Below are 22,918 nucleotides of genomic sequence, written 5' to 3'. Positions count from 1 at the left end.
CTTCATGGTCATCTTGCGAGAACGCACTTGCCGTCTATTGCACGGCCACTGCAGAGCTGTGGCAGTATTCCGTCCAAATAATTTCAAATTTTTATCACCCCCTTATCAGGAGGAAGGTGCTCCATCCTGTTGGAAGATGAAGTTTCTACCCGTCAACAGTTCCTCAGCCTAACAGCGCAAAATGCATATCGATGTCATAGTCATCTTAGCTATTATGTTTGCGCCAGCACAACAATCAGCGCAGTGGTACCAAAATTGTGTCTTATCTAAGCTTCTATAGTTCCTCGATCTAATAGCGCAAAAAGCCACCGACGTAGGTGAGGCAGTAGCGCGTTTACCTGTTGATCCGAAGTTGTGCTCAAATGTGGGTTCGATTCCCGCTTAAGCTGATTACCTGGTTGGGTTTTTTGCGAGGTTTTCCCCAACCGTAAGGTGAATGTCAGGTAATCTATGGCGAATCTTCGACCTCGTCTCGCCAAATACCATCTCGCTGATAACCAAATCCATCGACACTAAAGTCGGTCTGGGTAGCGTAGTTGGTATAGAGATGGCCTCTTGTGCTCGACGTTGCACTTTCGATCCCAGCCCGGTCGCTATTTAAGTGTGCTTAAATGCGACAGGCTCATGTCAGATTTACTGGCATGTAAAAGAACTCCTGCGGGACAAAATTCCGGCACACAGGCGACGCTGATATAACTTCCGTAGTTGCGAGCGTCGTTAAATAAACCATAATTTAATTGTTTCGACACTAATTAACCCAGTAGTTGATAGAGTGCCGTTAAACAAGGAAGTAAAAAAAAAGAGCAAAACGTATTTTGTGTTACAGTACGATATTTGTTTTATACAACATTGAAAGTGTCTGTTTCTTTCGTAGTAAACACGGTAGGGGCACGGCATGTCTCTATCGCTTGGTCCGAAGGTTTGTGGGTTCGAATCCCGCCTCGGGCATGGGTGTTGTGTTTGTATTAGTGTAAGTAAAACAAAGGAAACAAATGAAAACAGAAAACAAAGATAACTTTGGTAAACGATCTCTAGCCGGTCTAAATTAAAAAAAAAAAATTGAAAAGCAATACACAGATCAATGAGAATGTTATTGTCAATTGTTAAAAAATAAAAAAAGTAAACCTGTATTCACAATAATAACTTAAAGCCAAATATAGTATCTTGATGTAAACAATGATAAAAAGAAATTGAACGTCCGGAATGGGAAACGTTTACTTGAAGAATAACCAGTTCACTTGGACCTATAATCAGTTGATGAAATCGATTATGGGAATTAATCGGTTGTACTGTATGTAGTTGCCATTGTAAAAGATTTCGTTTCCGTTCTTTGTTGTGTGTCATGAAGGTATGGGCACTAATTTTGTTACGGCAAACAAGTTTTGCAGTATTTCAGTTCCTAAAACTTAACGTCCATGCTGAAGTCGTCCGCGCCCGTGAGAATCATTTTCAATATGTCTGATACTGAATGTTAGGTGAATACCTATAGATATTCCCATTATTATAACACCAATGTATCAACCCATTACAAACATAATTCTAATACTTCGTCATCTTCAAAGACGCAATACTGAATACAACTTTGAAATTTTAAGAGGAAAGAAGGAGTCGTGTGAATACTCTAAATTTTGTAACGTTTTATGACAAAACCAATGACAAAATCGGTTTTAAGATCGCAATTCCTGTAGAAAATATCTGACGTTAAATTTTTCGTAAAATTGGATAGAAATTTGAAATTCTAAATGGAGCATAAATGATACCAAATGTTAATAACATGAAACAAACATTTTTTGTACAAATTGTGCCAACATGCTGTACATTCTCGGTAGTGACAGTTGTAGACGTTTTTCCCATGCAGAGAGAGCACGCTAAAACATTTCAGGAGTGACATTAGCGCAAGTTTAAATGATTTGGTGACAATTTTATCGAAACTTTAATTTGCGATTTTTTTTACGGGAATTCAGATATCTTAAAACCGATTTCGCTATTGGTTTTGTCAGAAAATTTTACACGATTTCAAGTGTTCACACGACTTCTTTTGCACTAGAAATTTCGAAGGTGTATTCGATATGGATACTTTCAAAATGGTGGACTGTTATAATTATGTGTGTAGTTTGTTGATTTTTTTGTGTTGTAATGAATGAGAACATCTATGTTCACCTAATACACAGTATCAGATATAGGCCTACCGTATAATAATTTGATTCCAGACTTTTCATTCATGTTATACAGAGAAAGATCTGCATTTCGTCCAAGTGAGTGTCCTCAACCGCTGACACTGAGTGGCACTCGATCCTATTTCTGCTGATCTGCTCTCTTCATTTTCAGGCGCTCCCGATATGCCTGCTCGTATTTTCACTTCATGTGTTTCGATACCTCACTGAAACTATCTCTTGAGTACAATTATTTGAAAATTATGTTCGTTCATACATCTGTAAACATTAGACGTTGGTATTATTGTAGTAGAACTTGTAATTCTGAATTGAATGATACCAAAACGAATGCTGTTCGATGTGTCGCTCCTGAGTTACGGTCGTCTGCTGGCGCGTAATAACGTTTTCTCCCTCTGTACTATCGCAACTCCTTCCCCCCCCCCCATTCTTTTAGCCATGACATGTCAGAAACGTTCGTCCTTATAGTCTACTCTGGAGAGCAATTTGATTTTTTGGATAGCTCTATTTCTCTCACAGTAGGAGTACTAATGTCGTCTAATTTCGTGACACACTCTTGAGTAAATCTGGCTCACTATATGCAGTGCGAACAGAGACACATTCTAGTCAAAACAATGGGTGACAGGATTAATTGGATGCTGATTTTTTTTTTTTTTTACGGAGGGAATCCTTAGCACCTCAGCCTCAAATGGATGTATTATGTCAAACCATCTTTTTACTTAGGACTTTAAGTCAATTATGAAAACCCGCTTTCTTTGTACATATTGTGACTCAGCTGTATTCGTTCAGCCATTTAGGCTTAAAGGTTCGATGGAGTCCAACGAGCTAGAGTTTCATAGAGTGGCTTTGTAGCCGCCATGTTTGAAGACATTTGAACATCCGTCCGCCATGTTTTTTTATAGTACAAGGAATGGAAGGGGCGTGGCAGATCTGCTAATATGTACATCACATATCAAGGAGAGAAATTGTTAAAGGAAAATAAACAAGTTACGCAAAGTATATTTTTAATAATTATATATTATAAATCATTCACATTTGAAGGGTCTATGGGAAAAACGATAAATGTAGGCCTTCGAGAATTATTTTGTTAAGAAATTTAATTTCGATAGTGTATGGTTGTGCATTCCACACAGCACAAGATTTCTCTTGAGTCAACGCAAGCGTAACATGCTACAAAAAACATACACTCAATTCCTATGGGAGGAGAGAAATCTCCAGTTGCAAAACTGAAAATAGCATCACCCATCATTAGTGCAAGTGTACTTGATACCTACGCCAACAGAATAGAAGACCTTTAGATCTTGGAAAATACGACTCTAATTACATGGGTTGATTTTTTAGTAGTGGCAACTATGCTGCAGCGATGCCGTGCAAAGGAGACAGGCAATATCGTTTTTGCGAAACAATCTGCGAGCAGGTCTGAGAATAAAACGGCGACACTTTAAGGACAACCCACCCATCGTTCTGCATGACAATGTAAGGGCGCATACAGCAGAAGTTGTATTTTAATTGTTCAATCGCTGGGGCTGGGAAGTGCTCTATTACCCGTCATATTCTCCGGATTTAAGTCCCTGTGACTTCGATCTAATCCCTAAGATGAAGGACCCACTTCGCGGGATTCACTTCTGAACAGTTGACGTTTTACAGGCAACTGACCTCTCTATTCGCACCATCAACAGATTAGGCAGTGCCAACGGGATCCAACGGCTTCCGCACCTCTGGGAACACGTTGTACGCAACGCTGGTGACTACATCGAAGGCTTATAAAACTGAAACATGTAAATATGCTATGTATCAAGAAAAAAAATCAACCTGTGTATTAAACTTGGAAACTATTCCGAAACGTCGGAGATATCTCAACATACAGCTGGAAACCTTACCATTCTTCTCCTTAGTTCAATTAGGCAATGAGATGCAAATAGAAGTCTACCGCGATCTCTCTCTCTAAGGTTGGGTGACACAAACTACCAAGATAATCGTCGTCGTCGTCATCATCATCATCATCATCATCATCATCATCATCATCCGGTCAGTACCGGTACTTCACAAAAATGTATTTTCAGACAGCACAGATGTAGCAAACAATAAACATATTATGTTTTTTCCCTATACGTAAGAGATATTCCCCATTTCCAAAACTGTGAATCGAACCCGGTACCGCTTGTCATCAATGCACTGTCAAATTCTAACAGTAACGTGAATGCCAATATGACTTGTGTTAATTAGTAGCTACTCTGTAATAGCTTTGCAGCTGGTGAAATACGAAGCTGAATTCAGAATTCGTATAATGACAGAGGACATATCCGTGACCTATTTAAGGTACCATGCTGGGAATGCGACAGGAAACGAGGGTAGCGCGGCAGGACATTCGGCCTTGGAACGAATTAAATCTCGTCTTTCACAGAGCAGTATTCAATTCTTCATAGTCGTGTTTTAACATTAGGGCGTACGCAACGCATCGGCAACGCTGCAAAGGGAAAGAGGGTATTTTGTTCCGGAACAATATACAGTAATAGTGTATTGGTAATAGTTGTATATACCATATTGAGGTATTATCGTTGGTGTAAAATCATTTATAATGTTTGCATTCTGTGTTACGATAAAAAAATGGAAATAATAAATAACGCATCTCAGTGACATGTTATTCATTAATTAATTCTCCGAAGCATGTTGTTCGTTTTACGAGAAATAGCCGTTGTAACAGAAGTGCTTGTTTATTCAGATGTAGGTCATGTTCGAGAATAAGTGCTCGGGAACAGAGTTCAAAAGCGGAGCAAGAACAAGGCATCAGTTTATGTTGTAGTCGAAGTTGACATCATTTGAAGGTAACATGTTTACTATTAATTTAGTTTTAATAACAGGTTAATTGGTACCGCAATTATATTTATTTAACATATTTTTTATTATGGAGACCATTAAAGTAGACGAGATAGTGACGAGACGATAATGCAGCAATAGTGAAATGGTAGTGGCAAGAAAAACCGAAGTACTCGGGTGATAACGTACCTCTGAACCACTTTTTGTTCACAAAGAATCTGTTTGCTATAAAACGTCATCCAAATTTCAATTGACGCTCTTCATTTCTTACCCATTAGAGATGTCACTGCTGTCCGTGTTGTATCAGAGTTCTTGGATATCCACGGACTCTGTGTTGTGTTAGAGTTCTTTATCTATAATAGAATTCAGTGATGTCAAAGTAAGAGCGTTTTCCTGACCTTGACGTCGTGCGCGGGCATCAAGCGCTAGGAATCGAAGGAGGAATAAGCAGTCTGTTGGATTAAGAAAACAGTGGTGCACACCAATTTCTTAATATTGCAGTTGTGTTTTAAACGTTAATAACATAATAAAGAGTTAAGAAGTAATATTCACATAAGTTCCATAGAAGTACAACTATATTGTACTAAGTGAATGAAACACATTCATAAAGAAACTGATATCCCAAAGGAAGAGATTGGGTATGACATGATAAGTTGGAATTGATATTGATGGTATCTTTAACCTTATAAAAGTAATCAATAAACTAATCAAAACAATATTATAGTACAGTACCTAGGTACTGTGTATGTTTTAAGTGTAACTAATATTCCATAACAAAACTCTTATCGCATTATGCTTTTAAGGTGATACTGGTGAGCAACTTTCTATCATCAGAATGTTAAATTATTTTCTCGAAACCTGTCGTAGCTATAAAGCTGACATTTTTACAACATAGCTATATATGACATGATAAGTTGGAATTGATATTGATGGTATCTTTAACCTTATAAAAGTAATCAATAAACTAATCAAAACAGTTATAGAGCTGACATTTTTTCAAGCTCTCCTGAGCTCTAAAGCGCGCGCTTGCGCCTATGGGCATCAGTTGACATGACTGAATAGGTAATTGTTGAAATAACGCATGCCGCATTGATTGTACAGGGACATCATTTTATTTTTACTAACATTTTTAATATTAACCTGTCTATACCTTTAGAGAACCGGAAACACCGCTTGCTCCCCCCTCCAAGACTGGAGTTCGATGATACTGGCGTAAAACACAAATCACTCTACTAGGTATAGGAAGGAAGAAAAGTAGTTCATCCATTTACGTAAACTAGGAAATATCGCGATAATTTTCATTAGGTTTTTCTTTAATCAAAGTACAGTACTATATTAAGAATAAGTGTTTTTACTCACGAAGTGAGTTATCCATGCGAACGTATTCATTATGCAGTGTATATTATATTGTCTACAGCACATTAGCGTACAATATAGCGAAAGAAGTTAAATTGAAAAATAATCATAATATGAATATTTAAACACAATTTTGAAAATGGTGGCCGTTCATTTTGATACAGGCTTCAGTTCTTTTGTGCATATTATCGCACTATAGACTATTGCATCTAATTCCAATTGCCAGTTTCGTCCTTCGTACTAGTAACTCATGTTGAAATAATTCTGTACCTACTCTACGTACTGTAAATTCAATCTTCACTTCTGCCCGACCCGAAAATATAAAATTACTCAGACATGCTATCTACTGTCCGTCCAAGTGGTTATGCCGCAGGATTGTAGAAAGGGAGGAAATCACGTGACAGTTAATTACTTAACGAGGCCCTTTTATTTAAGTTAAATTAAACAGCTGTATAATATTACGTAAACTTCCAATTCCTAAGAGAAGTTAATGTTTTCAGAAAAGAGCTAAGACAGCCCAGCTATTACAGAGAGGCGAGCAGAAGCAGGTGGCGGAAATCGGGATGCGACGTAGGCAAACGGACAGTACCTGTGCGAAAATATGATTCAATATTGAAAGCTCTTTCGTCACTGGAAAACGCGAACATATTTCTGGAACGTACTATACTCAGTAACTCAGTACTGCTTACTATCTGCGGTCTTGGTTCTGTGTGGAGTTGGAACTTCCTTAGTAGAAGGGGTGGGAGTGAAGTACATTCAAAAACTCAAGTACAATAAAAATTGAAGTAAAAATAAAATGATGTCCCTGTATAATGATCCAGAAATTGGCGTATATTGAGTAAATACCACAGCAACGAAACGAAGATACTTAAGTAGTACCATATACGCCAATTTCTGGATCATTATACATTCCATGCAGACTTACGTTGTCCAAACTCTTACTTATTATAATAAGGAAATCTTTGATGTAATTAAATGTTTAAATGTTTAAATATGTTTTATTTAACGACGCTCGCAACTGCAGAGGTTATATCAGCGTCGCCGGATGTGCCGGAATTTTGTCCCGCAGGAGTTCTTTTACATGCCAGTAAATCTACCGACATGAGCCTGTCGCATTTAAGCACACTTAAATGTCATCGACCTGGCCCGGGATCGAACCCGCAAGCTTGGGCATAGAAGGCCAGCGCTATATCAACTCGCCAACCAGGTCGACTTGATGTAATTAAAACATGTTATGTCAAGATATATAATATTACGAATATGTTAGTATGTGTAACAATACAACAGATTTAATCATTTACCACTAATATTAAGGTTTCTTTGTGTCGAAAAATTGAGATTTTTTCATATCTTTTAGGTTTAAAGAGTGTTCCGCCAGAAAATGAAAAAAATATAAACCTTACATATTATTGTTATTAATATTTGATAAAATATACTTTTTAATAAGGCAGATATATTTTCCTTCTTTCACAAAATAGACAAGGTGTTTATAATACGATGCATTTTTCTGTGTTTTATTATACTGCTGATTTAATTAATAATCACAAGAAACGTAGCCTATAGCGTACGCTAAATTGTAGAATTATATTTTAAATTGAAAAATATATTACATTCTGTAAATAGATCACAACAGTATGAATAGCTTAAAATGCCTGAAATATGGAAGACTAGTTGACTTTTTCATATTATTATATTGCATTTGAATAACCAATTTGGAAAACGATAAAAGAATAACCAATGTAAAAATTGTGTTTCATATCTCATGAATCCCTAGGCCACGGCGTAGCTCAGGCGTATGAGCGTTTTACTTGCTGATCCGGAGTTGCACCCGGGCTTGGGTTCGTTTCCCACTTGGGCTGATTACCTAATTGGATTTTTTCCGAGATTTTATCCAATCGTAAGGCGAATGTCAGGTAATATATGGCGAATCCTCGGCTTCATCTCGTCAAAATACCATTTCGCTTTCACAAATTCCATCGATGCTAAATCCTCTAGTAGATGATACAGAATCATTAAATAACCAACTAAAAAACTCGTGTGTCCCTTTTTAATTAATGACTTAATGCATAGATCAATATATTTGAAAATATGTTTTCCGATTTCGCTGAGATAATGTATGACAGGCCTAAAGCGTCGGTCCACTTTTTCGAGAAGTCGTTGATGAACTATAGCCTACTACTGGTACGGCTGGACTATCAATTTCATAGCCGGAATGGTAAAATTGTCTCTCTGTTAATAACCATGCCAACTTCCAGCGGCTGTCTCTGTTTGATGTAATTATTATATTGGAATATATTGTGTTATGTCATTATGTGTAACAAAACGATGGGTTTCATTTGTCATCTCTCTTGGTTTTTCTTTTTACTTTAGTCGGTTATTTAGTGACGCTGTATGGATTGTTAAGTTATTTTGGGTCAATGTAATTGGTGATAGCGAGTTGATATTTGGCGCTCTTTCTGGCAGTGCACGTTGTCTGAGCTTTGGCCTACACTAGCAATGACTGCAGACTGTCTCACAGAATTTCAACCGTATTGAAGTATGACAGCAAAACACCGTACCATCAGATTGTACTTTAGAATACTCTATTATTCTAAATATGTTCGTGAAAAATTAATGTGTCTAGCATTAATAACAAACTTGTTGTGCCAATTTCAGTGGCCTAAATAGCATTGAAATTTAAAAAAAAAACTGTAAAGGGGGACAAATGACCCACAATAAAAAATTAATGTAACTCTGAGATTCACTCCAGTTGCCCTAATTATGTATAAAATATCATGTTGGTGATGGCAATATATAAAAAAGTGAGCTGGCATTTGAGGCCTGGCACGTTTTATCAACTTTGAAGTGAGTATTTCCACATTCAAGTACCTAATTTTGACTCTCTTAACTGTATCTAGAATTATTTATGTGGTCCTTACAATGTCATTCTTTGACGCACAATAAGCCTTTTAGGCTATCGTGTAGGAGATCTTTTAAGACTCCTTAAAGACCTAACCTACAATGTCATTAGTGAAAGAGTATTGAGATATTTTGAAGTACCGTTATTTCAAAATCGACTATAGTATGCAACCATCCTAATTTTGAACATTTGTTAAGAATGTGTATTGCTAAAATAACGAGTTTCTTTCCATCTGAATACACGCAAAACTGTTGGACAATATTGTAGCTTTAAAGTTGTAACAGAGCGCCTGCTATCCCTTGTTCTTTCCTTAGCATACTACATTTGGGACCCTCGTTTTGCTTCCAAATTTTCTTTAAATCATATTTCTGCACCGTATACTCAGAAGACATATAAAAAACAAAAACTACTCTTTTGGTTTCACGAATTCTGCACACGTATATTTCTGTAAATCGTTACAATACCGGTATGTTCTCACAATAACTACATAAAGCCGAAAGGTCGCGCGTGTTAACAGCGGTACAAGCGACGCCAGCCGCCGCCAACTGCAGCAGCACACTTATCTAATCTAACCTAATGTCAAGGTAACCAAAGTAAACAATAACATGGGCATTGTCTGCTTACTCCTTTATCACCGCGGCAGAGAAAGAGGAGGTGACCTGTGCATGTCGCGTCAGACCAGACATGATGATGATGCCTGAAAAATTTATGGCAAATCGATATTCAGCTTCGCTGATATTATGCCTTCTAACTGCTCAAGATAATTTTTCTCTTAGCGACTGGAATTTGGCATACGTAGGTGTCCATCGTAGGTACAGTTTTCCTGTTATGAATGTAATTTCGATGTCTTCGATGCCTATACTACTGCACAAAGGACATGTAGTCATGAAACATCGATTGCGAGGTCTCTGCTCACGGAAGTAAAATGTTTTGAGCTCTCTCCAATTTTTCTCTTGTTCCGTGCGCCTTTGTGCATTTGTATCCTTGTGTACATAGGTAGGCATTAATATAAATTCTTGTATACAAATGGATATTGCTCTATCTGGTGTAAGTGGTAATATTTCTATCTATAAATTCAAAATACTCGAGTTCGATTTCTGGCGGAGAGATCAAAATGTACTTCTCTATCACAAGAAACCCTGTGTTGTTTTAAAGCACTGATCTCGGAAGAGCAAGAACTTGGCACAACTGGTTCAATGATTCGCTCTCTTGTTTGTGAAAGAGGAATTATGGAAGTATCATGGAAGAAGACATTTTAATTATGTTTTTATTCAACACAAAATAGTCGGATGTTTATATTTTCATAGAACAACTATTATTATTATTATTATTATTATTATTATTATTATTATTATTATTATTATTATTATTATTTCTGCGGCCCCCATTAGCTGTTCTTCAGATCTCTAGAGAGCCCCTCACCCCCCGTTTCAGAATCACTGGTCTAAGGTATCACGCTTGAACTCGAGTTATGGAATGCACGATAGTTAGGGTCATCATGAGGGAGAAATTTTCACATGGAATTTCGACCAGTGTATGGGATCGGTACTCGCCGAGAATCGTGATGAATTTGGATAACTACGGTAGGTAGTGAACATCCGGTTCTGAAAACTAGCTTAAAACGGTTGAGCAGATCATCGTGCTAACAACACGGTAGCTACCCCGTCCTTGCTGGATCATCGTTTACTTCTGTTGAGGCATGTGGACGTGAGGCCAGCAGTCAGCTGGTCGACCCTGGCCCTGTATGGGCTGTCACGTCCAAGTGTTTATTATAGTTTGTAGTTATATCCTCCTGCAACGTCATGCAGGAATAAATTTGATTGATCATAAATCATGATGCTCGACGGTATCTTTTGATTTCAAACAACAGTCCTTCCAAAGAAGTGCAGCTTATATTCTCTGTTCTAGGATTGAAGAACACTCTTTTACATTAACAATTTGTAGCTTTCAATAACAATGGCTTTTCTTATATTAACGAAGTCTTTGTTTTACTCTTGAAGTGCGAAAAAGACATAGACTAGACTGATCTTTCAATAATTTTGTTACTTCTGTTATTACTGTACTTGTTATTTCTTTCATCTGTATACTTTTATTTACCTAAATTTACTACATAAGGAAGTGACAACACCGTGAATGTAAGACCTCTGCACTTACCTGCCCTACCCTTTTTTTAGTTATTTAACGACGCTGTATCAACTACGAGGTTATTTAGCGTCGATGGAATTGGTGATAACTAAATGGTATTTCGCGAGATGAGGCCGAGAATTCGTCATAGATTACTTCACATTCGCCTTACGGTTGGGGAAAACCTCGGGAAACCCAATCACATAGTCAGCCCAAGCGGGAATCGGACCCGCGCGGAGCAGGTAAGCGCCTCAGTCGACTGAGCTATGCCGGTGGCTGCTTGCTCTACTCGCGTTGATATTTAAACACCAATGTATTACTCGACCAAGGCCAGTGGAGGCCTGCATCCCGAAGCGCCACTTGTACTTCTCCTGCATTCGTATAGTGTCATCGCCATAGTTCATATTATGCCCGCGTTTCCACTCGCCTTGGTCGAGTTATACCTAAATGATGATAGGTTTGCTGATTGTAAACGGAGAGTCTTTATTTCTGGGAGAGAAAATACTGTTTTCTTTTACATTAGTAGGCCTACAAGAATCTCGGAATCAGAATGTTTCACGTTTACCTCCCGAAATGTTTTCTATACGCTGAATATAGAAATTGTAATTTATTTTTCCTGTAACTGTTAACAGACAGCAAAGGTGAAAATTTTGTCTGATTCGAGTAACTCTTCTTTATTTTTCTCTTCTTCAGCTGCGTGAATCTTCTGCTCTGCTGTGTCGGTCGTACGAAAGACTTATTGAGAATACTGCCAGGGAATAGAATAGGATTGGTTTCCTGCCAGAGTCTTGGGTGGTTGCATTACGCCATACCAACAACATGATCGGAGTATGTATGTGTTATGTATATCGTAAATCATCCTCGGTGGTCTGTTGATAATCGTACTTACTATCGGATTCAAGATTGGCTGCTTCAAGCCTGTGGACAATGGATTAAAAAGGACGATAACATCTTTGGCATTCCTTCTGCTAGAAGAAAAGTAAAGGTGAAAGGCTCGCGTCGTAGAATATAAAACAATACTGCTTCTGATTGAGAGGACCGCGAGCTTAACTTGCCACTGATGTCTTATTATTCTTCTTCATGTGATGATTTACTTAGTCCGTTATGCCCCCAAGTTGGTTACGCTATCATTTATACGTAAAAGCGTTCTACATTTCTGTGTCCTATTGGTTTTGTAAAGTAGCATTTTCCTCAGTAGTTGTCGTCTTCCATACATTACTACTGGTTAAAAGCTATTTTTGCATTTTTATATCCTACTAGCCGTACCCGTGCGCTCCGCTGCACCTGTTAGAAATAAATATAAAGTAATTACATAATTAAAATAAGACATTTGATCCAGGGAACATTCATGTTTGATAGAAGAATAAATCGTTTAGTACCTATGTTACTTAATTTAAATTGTATTTAAAAAAATTAAAATGCGATCATTTTGATCCAGAGACATAAACATTATTTTAGGAAATACAGGAAACGAATGTACAGAATAGCCTATCAAGTTTTCTGTGTATAAGAAGCTATTTTAATGTTACCTGTCCTGGATTCACTCAGAAGTTACTGTAATAACATTATAGCATTATGTCCATCTAGAGAAACTACACTTTCCAATGGTGAATTAATAATTAATTATACAAATCGGTTAATTTAGCTTCCGATATTACTTCATACAAACACAGAAACATCTCTGTAGGCTATGTTTCATAGCTTTCGATTGTTGTTATCCAAGGCCGCTTATAGACGAAGTCGTTTGTTTTTTATTTCATTACACCGCCTTAGATGGCGTTGTTATTGTAATTTAAAACTCATTTATCTTATTAAATATCAGTCCTATCAAACTTTTACACAGAATAAAACTTATCGGAAATTATTTTTAAAGAAAGTTTTGTTACGTAACATTTTTCATGAAAGTTAATAATAAGGGAGATATTTCGATTTATTTAATTCGAGCCCCCTTATAACACCCCTTTTAAATAAAATATTTTGAATGCCATATAGCCTAAATTCTAAGTTACGACGAACTTAATTTATATTCCAATTTTCATATAAATTGGTTCACCCATTATCGCGTGAAAAGGTAACAAACATCCAGACAGACAGACATACAAACAAAAATTTCAAAAAAGCTATTTTCGGTTTCAGGGTGGTTAATTATATATGTTAGGAGCAATTATTTTTGGAAAATCGAAAATTACCAGAAAAATTTCGGCTACAGATTTATTATTAGTATAGATGAACTACTGTATGTTGCTAACGTGTGCGTTTTGTCTTTGAATTCCATTCCGTATTCTATCTTCTGCATTAATTCGTTGACAGTTTCAAGAATCTCATCTCTGCCGCCTTGTAGTCTACTTTTATCCCCATATTTCATTGTGAAAGTGTCACTACTATATATCATCAAGTAATATCAATAAAACAGTTTCCTAAAATGTTACCATTCTCATTTATTCTTTAATTTTTCTGAAGATTCCACAAAAATGATTAAATGTATTCAAAAGTAAGTTCCCATTTTGAAATGGTAATACGTTTGTCAAATTTTTAGATTGCACAAAAATAAAAACACCAATTACACCAATTTGTTCGTAAAGAAATGGGATTTTATTGAAACACGAAAAAATTAAATATGACCACCACCGTGTTGTTCAATAAGAAATAGTCTTACGCCTATGCAATAAATAGCGTTAATAAGCACGTTCCTAGGGATGTTTTCAATGACATCCGATATTGACTATTTCAGTTCCTCACTTATAGTAGGTCTACTAAGAAGTAACTTTTTTTTAGTAGTCAGCTGGATTTATGTCTGGTGACCTAGAAGGCCAACTGTTCTGAAAATGCTTACTAATTTACACGATCACCAAATGTGTTGCGCAATAGTATTTTTACATAATTGTGTATGTGAGGTAGAACGCCGTCTTGCACGAAAACAATGTTTTCGATTTCATGATTCTGTAACGCTGGTATTGCGAAGACTTGCAACATTTGAAAATATCGCTGCCCGGTTACCGTCACTGTTTCTGTTTGTCTATTTTCAATTTCTTCATAGAAATACGGTCCTGTTATAAAACCACAGCAGACAGTAATCTTGATATCATGTAATCCTTGCTATATAATTGTGTTCGGATTATCTTCTGGCCATGTCCTGTAATTATGAGTGTTAACACCTTCGTTCAATTCGAAATGTGCCTCATCTCTCCATTTCTTAATCCATGTAACGTTTGATATCTTCTCGATGCATAGGATATGCACATTGTCTATTGCATTCGTAATAGCACTGAAGGAGCCCAATTCGAGCTCGTAAAGGTATAACCATTGTAAAAATTGTTAAAATTACTCTCCTATAACAGTTATTATTGTTTATGCAATAGCAACGAAACACGCATCGATAAAAAACACAAACCTTCTAAACAGTAATGGTACCTAAATGCAACCAAACTGCTGATAGGCCTATGTACAGACAATACAGCTGCTTCAAAATGAGAACTTACTTTTGAATAACCTTATATATCAATTTTATGGTATTTGTAATTTTTTACTAAGTATATGCATGTCCACCGCTGTGAAGTAATGGTCAGCACGTCTGGCTATGAAACGAGCGGGCCCGGGTTCAAATCTGGTTGGGACAAATTACCCGGTTGGGGTTTTCCTGGGTTTTCCCTCAACCAGTTGAAGCAGAATTGCTGGGTAACTTTCGGCGTTGGACCTCGGACTCATTTCGCCATCATTTAATTCACATATCATCATCATCCATACAATGGTTCGGGTTAAATTCACGGTGCTGCGTGCTGTACTTACATAAGAGCGCAGCCGTTCAGTTACCCCATCATTCACAAAATAGGAGTGGTAAGCAAAATAAGCCTCAGGCTGTAGTGTTAAGTCTTCGGACCCCTCCGTACAAGAGAAAGAAAAAAAGTACAGTCATAGATTTTACAATGTAGAAAATTGTAGTTTGTTTTAGTTCATAAAGAGATATTAGTGGAACATTTTGTTTTCCTCATAGGCCGTTAGCATATTATAAGCGTTAAGATAATATTGTTTCCATTGACATTTTTAGGTTTTTTTTTTTAATTTCCTAAACGCTGCTCCCACTGACTGATAACCCCCCCCCGGAATAAGGGTATATGGTGTATTGTTTCCCTATGTACTTAGATCCTTATTCCGAGTGAGTATTCATATTGTTCAGGTATACAGAGTGAACCGTAAGTAGGGTAAAGTTGCCTAATTCCGTGATACTTTTTTTCACTGAATGTCACGGAATTGGGTGTCTAGATAAGAAGTTAACCGATGTCTCAAAAGTAGGCGAGAGATGCACTCTTTCGAGAAAGATGTCTGGCGCTATGGTCGAACGGCAAAGATTTGACTGACATTCAATTGTAAAAAGTATCACGGGTTTAGGGGTATCACGGAAATTGGCAACTTTACCCTATTATCATTAATTTGAGGAGGTTATTCTATGAGATTTTTCAAACAAAAAAGTTTAATACAATTTTGCTCGTTTTTGCTTTCTTTTCAAGATAAAAATTGTTTTATATGGAACATTTCATATCGTGTTTTGGGAAAGCCATTGATTTCATTTCCAAGCGTATAATAATAATAATAATAATAATAATAATAATAATAATAATAATAATAATAATAAATGATTGAAAGAATGCTAGTTGTGTCCTTTAAATGTGCAGAAATTTGACCCAAACAAATGTAACTTTTCGTTCTGTAAAGGAATTTTTTCAATGTTACATTCTTTCGGATCAAATTTCTCACATTTAAAGGACGAAACTAAAATTCTTTGAATCATTTATTATCGTAATACACTGCTTTCTTAAATTGACTAAGCATATTGGGAATTGAATCAATAGCTTTCTCAAAACAAGCTATGAAATGTTTGATATAAAACAGTTTATCTCAAAAAGGAAGAACAAACGAGCAAAATTGTATTAAACTTTTTTTAAAGATATCTCAAAGAATAATTCCTTGAAGTTATGATATTTACGATTTACTCCGTACATTATTAGCCCTAAAGAACAGCAATAGGATATAATAATCAAAAGCAAATCTTGCATTTGTATTACAACCTAAGCTATGACAAAAGAAAATGTAGTTAATTTTCATAGCTTTCGCATTGCTTAGCTATAAACTCCCCATAATCAAATGTGTGTGACGATACTATACGAGTACTATGGCGAAGAACTCAGGAAAGACGTGAAAAATGGGAATTTGGAATTAAACATCGAATTTTCCGAGTACAAGGCTATCATAATAAGTAATAAAATTCAACGTATAAAATATTTCCAATTACATTGCATTCATTGTGCCTCTTCTTAGCTACTTCAGTCAATTTCAGATTCTGTCGTCATGGCTGCATCTCAATGTAACTTCAGTATTTGTACCTTAGCATTCGAATTCCACGTGGATAAGGAAATACAGTGCTGGCGTGACGACTACAAACTCCTCTGAGCAATACGTCATGTTTCGTCATCACTATCTCATCACCCCATCATCAGCTTCGCATTGGGTCGAACCATTTACCCCGCCGCCGCATACAGTGCGTGTGATGCAACCGGTGACTGTTGTATCCGCCGGGTTTTTATATTGAGGTCTTTTAACTGACGGAATCTCCCCAAAAGGGAACTGTGAATGTAGCTCAGCTTGTTGACTTTGTGGATTTTGAAATTGAAAACAGACGTTAAATAACCACCGTTTTCCCAAAAGCTAGTCTGACGCAGAGTAAAATGCTTACAACAGCGTGTCCCATTTGCTATGAGATGTACGACTGCAAAGCTGTCTCCACGGCATAAGACCGTGCGCCGTTGCTCGTGTAAACTGCTAGCAGGTTTTTCGCTTACAACATTCATATCCTAACTTATAATTAGAGTTCGAAGTTGAGGCACAATATCTCTTAAGTTATATGTACACAGGACAGAACAATGTTTACAAAGCAACTGACAAGGTAGTCATCTGTCCTGGTTTACATACCATGCCAGTCGAATGGAGTTGTTGTAATACAGCCCCAGCGAGGGGGGAAAAAAATAAACCTTCGCTTGAAGGGCAAACGTAAACATTATGTTGGATAGAATACAATGTATTATCGTTTCATAGGTGTAGAAAAGTAACACTTTTCTTAGGTCTATTTTTTATTTTTTTAATTTTTAGTGGGTTATTTTACGACACTGTATCAACATCTCTGGTTATTTAGCGTCTGAATGAATTGAAGGTGATAATGCCGGTGAAATGAGTCCGGCGTCCAGCACCGATAGTTACCCAGCATTTACTCATATTGGGTTGAGGGAAAACCCCGGAAAAAACCTTAACCGGGAATCGAACCCGGGCCACCTGGTTTCGCGACTAGACGCGCTAGCGGTTACTCCACAGGTGTGGACTCTTAGGTCTATAAACAGTTATTTAGAGCAATACTATTTACAAAGGTACTTTGTAATAATAATAATAATAATAATAATAATAATAATAATAATAATAATAATAATAATAATAATAATTTAGTATGTGATTACTAGAAGATGCATTTGTAAATGTACACTATATGAAAAAGAAGATGTAGGCCTATAGAACAGTAATAAAGTATAGTCATAGAAATAAACTTGTCTTTTTTTAATTGGATTTTTACGACATTTTAACAATTGCTATGGTTATCTAGCATCTCAGTGAGATGAAGGTGATAATGCCAGCGAAATGAGTCCATGGTCCAGCGCCGAAAGTTACCCAGCATTTACTCGTATTGTGTTGAGGGAAAACGTATCTTGAAATAATAAGATTAATATTAAAGAAACAACTTTTAGATAACAATATATTCTTAAATTTAAATTTAACCCTTGTACGTGTAAAACTCGTGTTCTTGGGGTAAATTGAACACAAAGTAGCTTGATATATTATTTGCAAGAAAGTAAGGTAATATTTTACTTAAAATTAAAATAACTCTAGTATTGTATTTAGTATGAATTTAATATTAGTAAAAAGGTATATTTCCCTCTTTCTTTCAAATTACCATGATGTTGTATGTAATGTTATGTATGTATGTATGTATGTATGTATGTATGTATGTATGTATGTATGTACCAAAATACTATTCGAGTTGGTTTAAAGTTCAATAATATGCATGGAAATTGGTGAAAATATGAGTTCAGTAGCCGCTGGCTGCTGTTGCTGCTGCTGTGTGCAGTGCAACGTGACTGAGACGTACTTAACGTGCTAATAGTTATTTAACGACGACGCTTTATCTTTTTCTTTTATTTAATGTCTACACTACAGTAATGTGCAGGCTTGCCGCACCTGTCCTACTTCTGGTTGGAAGAATTGTGAGGAATTTTTAAATTTTAAAATTCTCATTTTGATTTACAAAATGCAGCACTTGCAGAATTTATAGGTAGATTGCAAATTTAACCTCTTGAATCTTTTTTTTTAATGGAAAACTTCTTTTAGTGAATCCAAGTAACTGCGTTGTATTTTGGCACAATGAAATAAATTCAGTTATTATATATCTGATATGACACGAGATCTATGGCTCATTCGTACTAAATGAAAAGAAAGATTTCATTAATTAGAAATACAGTTACTGTTTCATTATTAATTCTTGAAAGAATCTGCGTTAAAATTGCAAAAGCGAAATATGTATAGGCCTATTATTAAAATAGCAGTTGAATCAGACATTGTATATTGTTAAATGATATAATGTGACGAATTTGTTATTTACAGATGGTTCTTTTAAATATGTTGTGTGAATCCGATGCTGACAGACGGAACATCCTGCCCCAGCTCTAACAGAACCAAATCATATTCCCAGATGAGCACCTAATAAGCCATAGGTCCACAGCCCCAAGCTCTTAATCTCTTCGTCAACATCGAAGACCCGTACTACCCCCAAGACTTCACTTCAGCCTATTTTTAATACCCGTATTTCAAAATAATTAATAATATATATCGAATAAGAGGGATAGGGAAAGCGTTTGTGGAACAAAAAGGGAAACGGGAGAACCCTTGTGCTGCCTTCAAATTTTAACGTAGGAGAGAAATTGCTGGTAATTTTTGCTGGAGGCATCTATTAAGGACCCGGTTTTACTTAAAGATTTTTATCCCCTTAAAAATCCATCCCCTTCAACGGAGTTGAAGTCATGAACTTCAGATTCAGTGTCAAGCATAGTAACTACTAGACCACCGATGATAATATTTTAGTAATTTAAAGTCAATAAAAGGATACATTAATAATGAAAGTAAATAATATAAGAGTAGGAGCATAAGTCATGGCAACTATGTTTTTTTTTTTGTAAAAATGCTGGCGGAGTTGAAATTTTTAAATTTGCAAATGAAAGGGGAGTGTATGTGTAGGCCTAGTACATAGTAGGGTAGGGAAGGGATCAAACATCCATCAACGACACAGCATCATGCTACTTGAAAGAGCTGAATATGTGTAGCCTATGTGTTCGCTGAAAGAGTAGTTTTGTGTACTAGTGGGGTAGGATAGCGTAGGGTAGTGATCAAATATCCATAAGTGACACAGCATTACGCTACTTGAAAGGGCTAGATATTTGTATGTGCTCATTGAATGGTCAGTTATGTGTATTAGTGGGATAGGATAGCGTAGGGTAGCGATCAAACATCCATAAGTGACATAGCATCATGCTACTTGAAATGGCTAGATATGTGTACATGCTCACTGAGAGGGAAGTTACGTGTACTAATGGGGTAGGATAGCGTAGGTAGCGACCAAACATCCATAAGTGACACAGCATTATGCTGTTTGAAAGGGCTAGATATGTGTATATGCTCATTGAAAGGTCAGTTACGTGTACTAGTGGAGTAGGATGGCGTAGGGTAACGATCAAACATTTATAAACGACATAGCATCGTGCTACTCATGTTTCCACAGTAGTTGAAACAGCACTACAACACACATACCCATCCTAAAAACCCATCGGGTCACTCCATTTGAATAGTAATGGACTCACAATTACATTGCGCATTAAGTGTAACATCGCTCTCTGTGGGGGAATCATTCACACTGCCATACCCGTAGTGATGCAACCACATACTCGTACAATGGATGGAAGACATGGCGGTCGACTAACAACTGTATTCATATTTCTCTCTCTCTGCGATAACCATAAGTCACACTTCCATTTAGTGATGCGGCCTCGTACTATGAATGTCATGTGACATACATCATCTTATGATACCATCGCGTAACTTTGAAAAAATAAAAATAATTGTCATACGTTTGCCCCAACCTCCGTACAAGCATACACAGTTTTGAGGTATATTTTATAAATATTTCAAACGTTTTCATATGATAACGGCACTGGTTTGGTAAAACAGTAAGCGGAGTAGCCATAAAAGAATATGATCGAAGATTATAAAATTCTCTCGAAAGAAATTGAAGGATATCCCAATCAGGATGTTGAATTCAGATTATGGAACTCCACTCCGTTGTCAATCTTCACCATTACATTCTGCAGACATTTTGCAATCTAGTCACAGCAATTGGTAGTTCGTAGTGATCGAAATGGAGTTGAAGCGCAATAAAATAAAATATTGTGAACAACGCTGGCCGTGAAACTAAAATAAAGTCAACTCAGAATTGATTATTCAGGAGAGGTGCATATATCACGCCTGTGTGTTGTTAATTAAAAAAAAAACATAGTTAAGCTTTGCCTCAATTTAACTTTGTTTTTAATTTGCGGCAGATTACAAACACTACATGTCTATAACGATTGAAATAGCACAGAACAAAGAGCCATCAGAACATAAAATTCGCTGCAGTAGGCGGTTGTAAATTCTGTTCACGTCACGCATCGCCATTATTATCTGTAGGTAACGCCACGACAGGTTTTGATTTTACTGATAGATTTATGAGCAACTTTGGTTTATTAATTTATCTTAGGAAAATCAAAACCTGTAGTAGTATTTATTAGGGTATTTCACGAATACAGTAATAATTAATTGAATTTAAATCTTTATTTATTTAATTTATTTAAATTCAAATATACAGAATAAAGAAATATAATTACAAAAACAAACAAAGAGAAATACAAATAAAATAATACAAGCAATATAAAAAGAAGATACAGTAGTATTAACAAAATTTGAGACCGAATGAGCAGCGCTCGTGCTCGGTCGCAGTTCAGATATAATATTAAAATAAATAATAATAATAATAATAATAATAATAATAATAATAATAATATAAATAAATAAGTAAAATAAAATAGGAACTAAAATATAATTACAGCGGCAATGGAATTAAGTATATAATATAATATTAACACTAGAGAAGAATAATATCGCACGTGAAAAGTAGGATTAACACATATTTCAAAATTATAGAATACAAATATAATATAGGTTGATTAATTCATACACATAGGCTATAAATTTATTTAATCAAATTTAAGATATTAACACGTTTCTAATTTTCTTGTTATATGTTAGTGGGTTACATGTTAGAAGTTCTGGGTGTAATTTAGTTAAAGCATTGTACAACCGAGGGCCAAAATTTATGCTATGCTTTAGACCAGCAGATGTGAGACATTTAGGTTCTACTAATGTTGAATTAATATTTCGTCTTGTGTCATAATTGTGTGTCTGTAATACAAACTTATTACGATTTTTATGATAAAATTTTAACAGCGTATACTTATAAATTTGTTCAATATTAAATACATTAAATTCAGAATAAATTAATTTAGTTGGATAATCGAAACGTTTCTTCAAACAAATTTTAATTATTCGTTTTTGTAGTAAATTTAACGGACTAAGATTAATTTTTGTACTTCCACCCCAAACAATTATACCATATTGAATGATAGACTGAATAATGGCCAAATAAACATTTCGTAAAACTCTAATAGGTAAGTAGCAGCGAAGATTAACGAATTTATAAATTGTTTTACGAAGCCTCTTACAAAGATAAGTAATGTGATGAGGCCATTTTAAATTCTGATCAATAATGATACCCAGATATTTGACATACGTGGCTTCTTTCAAAGGTGGACATTTACAACTTTTGGGATCTAAACAATTTTCACTGTGTATTATTAGTCTATATTTATCGCTAATTTTTAAATTTTGAACACTGGCAGCTGTTAACGAAAAAGGAACTAAAGTTGATTTAGATATATTTAAAGAAAGGAAGTTGGAATTAAGCCATTTTTTAACAATGTTAGCACCTATATTAGCATTTCTATATGCTTCCTGCCAAGAAAAACCACTGAAAATAACTACTGTATCATCCGCATATGAATATATAGATCCATTAAATGTTTCTAAATTTATATTTAGCAGATCATTAACATATATTAGAAATAAAATATGTCCCAAAATTGTTCCTTGCGGTACACCTATATCAATATATTTGTATTCACTAAATTGATCTTCAATTTTGGTCATTTGCCTTCTGTTACTAAAATATGATTGGAATAATTTTAAAACTATACCTCTAACTCCAATAGTATGTAGTTTGTCCAAAAGTAAATATCTAATGTAATGTAATACTTTTGTATAATGCCTGGTTATGTTGATATTTAGGTATTTAAATTGGAGTTTGCTTTCTTTG

At 35.8% G+C, this 22,918-nt stretch overlaps 1 protein-coding gene across 2 annotated transcripts in view; it reads left to right on the top strand.

The window, feature by feature from the left end:
- The window catches only part of Pkg21D (Protein kinase, cGMP-dependent at 21D), a 559,173-nt gene that overhangs the window by 24,409 nt on the left and 511,846 nt on the right, over positions 1 to 22,918 (top strand). The window contains exon 1 of one of the 2 annotated variants that reach the window (XM_069828548.1): positions 4,625 to 4,996. The exons of the other annotated variant lie outside the window; for it this stretch is intronic. The gene's annotated coding sequence lies outside the window, so the exon portion shown is untranslated. Of the gene's footprint in view, positions 1 to 4,624; positions 4,997 to 22,918 lie in introns of those variants that run through there. 2 annotated transcript variants of the gene reach the window in all.

Source organism: Periplaneta americana, chromosome 6 (genome assembly GCF_040183065.1).
Source record: "Periplaneta americana isolate PAMFEO1 chromosome 6, P.americana_PAMFEO1_priV1, whole genome shotgun sequence".
NCBI lineage: Eukaryota > Metazoa > Arthropoda > Insecta > Blattodea > Blattidae > Periplaneta > Periplaneta americana.
The sequence above is the reverse complement of the archived record's forward strand: the minus strand, read 5'-3'. Positions and strand labels throughout refer to the sequence as shown.